At 37.4% G+C, this 3,725-nt stretch overlaps 1 pseudogene; it reads right to left on the reverse strand.

The window, feature by feature from the left end:
* Nucleotides 1-682: 682 nt before the first annotated feature.
* LOC139438558 (olfactory receptor 7A17-like) lies at nt 683-1,652 on the reverse strand (annotated as a pseudogene).
* Nucleotides 1,653-3,725: the final 2,073 nt, after the last annotated feature.

The following is a 3,725-nucleotide window of genomic DNA, read 5'->3' on the forward strand; positions in this document are numbered from 1 at the left end:
CTTGCAATGGCATGGAGGTTTGTGCAGCAACAATTTATGGCTGCAAATCAGAACACTCCATTAAAAGAGGTATGATAGCCAAAATGCCAACCTCCTGTGTTTAGTCATATCTGATCAAGAATATATATTAGAAATTAATGAATACAGGTCTATGTGTTTAACCAAATACCATTAATTGAACACTCTGGGTGCATTGTATGCTTTATTAAGCTGTATCAATAAATTTGATTTTTTAAGAAAAGAATATAGATTAGAGATTTGAACATACAAGAGATAAATTACTGACTGATAGAGGAAATACCTAGGTTGTATTTTGTCACCTCTTTAAATTTTATGACAGTTTTGAACAAAAGCAGATATTCTATTCAGAGGAAATCAAGAAGTGATATTCATAGGCAGCATTGGTAGAATTCAAGCAGGAACAGGAGGTGATCCAATGAAATTATTCAGAAAATGCAATCCATTCCTGAACAACACTGAAAAACTCCTTAAATATGTACATGAATCATGCATACTTCAAGGAGAACTCTTTCATTATCAAAAATAAAATCTTGCTCTATAACACAATGTGTGATTTAAAATTTTACTTCTTCATTTTTGAGGTCATCTTGACTCTAGGCAGGTCTATATGCACCTACTGAACAAAGAAAGGAAATATGTAGCTCTGAAGGTTTAGGAGCTGCTAAAACTGGCCTTTCAGCTGCTGCAAGACAAATGACACTTTGCAGACTTTCCTCCCAAAGCATTTTTTCAGAGCCTTCTTTATATCTTTATTCCTCAGACTATAGATGAAGGGGTTCAGCATGGGTGTGACCATAGTGTACATGACCGCGGCTGGTGCACCTGAATGTGTGTTGTTTGAAGCAGCAGGACTGAGGTACACCCCTATGGTTGTAAAATAAAATAAGGAGACTACTGAGAGGTGAGATGCACAGGTTGAAAATGCTTTATATTTCCCCTGAGCTGACGAGATTGCAAATACAGAGGAAACAATCTTATAGTAGGAGAAAAGGATTCCAGCAAGGGGACCCCCAGCCAGCACTCCAGCTATTAAATACATTACTAAGTAATTGAGAAAAGTGTCAGAACAGGCAAGTTGGACCATCTGACGAAGTTCACAGAAGAAGTTTGGGATTTCTACACTTGAACAAAAGGACAGTTGTGACACCAATAAACTCTGTAAACAGGATTCCATAACACTCATGGTCCAGGACCCCAGAGCCATCAGGACACAGATCTGGGGTTTCATAGAGACTGTATAGTGAAGGGGGTGGCAGATGGCCACAAAGTGGTCATAGGCCATCACGGCCAGGAGGCAGTCATCCAACCCCAAAGAGCAAGAAAAAATACATCTGGGTGAGGCAGCCTGCATAGGTTATGATTCTACTCTGTGCCTGGATGTTCACCAGCATCTTTGGGACAGTAGTGGAGGATAAACCAATATCACAAAGGGACAAGATTGAGAGGAAGAAGTACATGGGTGTGTGGAGGTGACAGTCAATGATGACGGCCAGGATGATGACCAGGTTCCCAAAAATGGTGACCAGGTACATGGACAGGAACAACCCAGAGAAGAGGGGTTGCACTTCTGGAACTTCTGTAAATCCCAGGAGAAGAAATTCTGAAATTTGCATTTCATTTCCAGGTCCCATGTGCCTGATGAGACTAAGAAGAAACAAAAAGGAACAAAGCAAGTAGCACTATCCAAACAGAAATGTTACATTGCCTATTTCAGTGATAAATTTAATATTATATTATTTATATAGATCTTATCCCTTTAGGGTATTTGTAGTGCCACCTCTGACTAGGAATTCCATCCCCCAAACTCAGCCCTTTACCAAGAATTTATGAACACTATGGATTTCATGAGATATTCATTCATTTGTGGAATATGTATTGAGTTGTGACTAAGAGGCAAGTAGAGTTGTGGCAATGAGTTTACAATGCTGTAACTCAAAAGTCCCAACCATCAGCACATATAGAATACATGCAATTAAAACACAATCATATTATAAAGGGATGATTTCACATGCTTTAAGGAAAAGAAAGCAGGTAAAAAAAGTGAAATGATGGAGCTTTTTTTCACTTGGTGTTCAGAAAAGTCCCATATATGATGTGAAATTCAAAGAGGCACCTAAAGGAAAAGAAGGCAGTAGCCATGAGGATGTAAGGGGAAATTTGTGCCCAGTGGGATAACTTCTAGGAAAAAGACCCTAAAAATGACTTTTTTCCAATGTTCAGAGTGAACAAGGAGGTCAGTGTGGCAGGGAAATGATTAAGAGGATAGTGAATAGAGATGATTTCAGAGGAAGTTTAAGAACAAGGCAGACTTGTTGCTGCAGAATCTTCAAATTCAGGGAGTTCTTTATCCATATTCTGAACCTCTCACTATTCATTAATTTGGATGCAAAGCTATCCCACCAAATGGAATGGAACTGGTCTTATTGGCATTTTTAGAATAGCCTCCAGGCTCTGTACTATAGAAGACACCTATTGTAATATATGAGCTAGATGCCACTGCTCTGAGGACTGCTCACATCACACATCATATCCCATACACACCTCACACACACACACACATAATGCACACCTTAGCATCATTGGGGAGTTAACATCATGCTCTTCTCATACTCAGCCACACAGATAATCCAGGAGTAAATAAAATGCAAGCTGACAACATCAGTTTTTCCATTCTCCAAGTATTTAGAAATGGTGCTCTGAAATTCTAGCTGACAAGCCTCCCATGCTCATGTAAACACAGTGCTCCCTTTTGTTATGATCACTTTATTCCCTTTATTTAAAGGAACATAAAATATCTGCTCAGTAATAAGACAGGAAGGAATTAAATAGACTTAAAAGGAAAGATAAAAACTCAAGCATCACATGAGAAATTGTGATGAAGAAATCCTTTCTTGCTTCTGATGGCAATCCAATTCCAGTTTTATCACCCTTGAAGCCAAGAAAAACTAAAAAAAGAACAAAAAGAAATTCACAAAAAAGACAAAGGCAGTGATATCTTTTTACAATGACAAGACACTTAATAGAATGGTCGCTTCAAGCATTAAATGACCTATGGGAATAAACAAATGTTTCACAACTGAAAATATGTAACTAGTACAACAATGTTGGGAATTTTTATATGGTGCATTTGATGTCTTTTTAAATTTTATTAAGGGCAAAATTTTTGGAATCAGATATGTCTTATTTTGAATTTTAGACTCTCAATTGTCATTCTTTCTGCATCTCTCAGAGCCTATTCAACAGCCTTATTTCAGTTCCATTGTTGCTTTTCCAGCAAGAGCAGACTGAAAATTGTTCCAGATTATGTAAAGAATAAAAGCAACCTGTGGTCCACTGCAAAGTAAAATGCCTTCCAAAGGATGGCAGAAAGTGATGCAATTTCAGAAGTAGATCTAACCCCAAAAGGCACGATGAGGAAAAACAGTTGGTAATGCAATTAAAAATTGATCTATTAATCTAATGGAAGCAGAACTTTCTAAGTTTGAAAAATAATGAGGTGAATATCATATATAATGATGATAGACATTAACACATTCCTCCAAAAGTGTTTATAAAGACATAGAAGAACTAAATGGCAAAGAGCAAAGTTGAAGGGAAAAACTTGCAGTTTTTTGATTGAAAGTTTACTTATAAAGAAGAAGGACATACACCCTAATATATAAAGGTAGAGAGTTGCAAAAATAAGCTGCAATGGGGAATGTAAA

This window comes from Dasypus novemcinctus, unplaced genomic scaffold (genome assembly GCF_030445035.2).
Source record: "Dasypus novemcinctus isolate mDasNov1 unplaced genomic scaffold, mDasNov1.1.hap2 scaffold_69, whole genome shotgun sequence".
In the NCBI taxonomy this organism is placed as follows: Eukaryota; Metazoa; Chordata; class Mammalia; order Cingulata; family Dasypodidae; genus Dasypus; species Dasypus novemcinctus.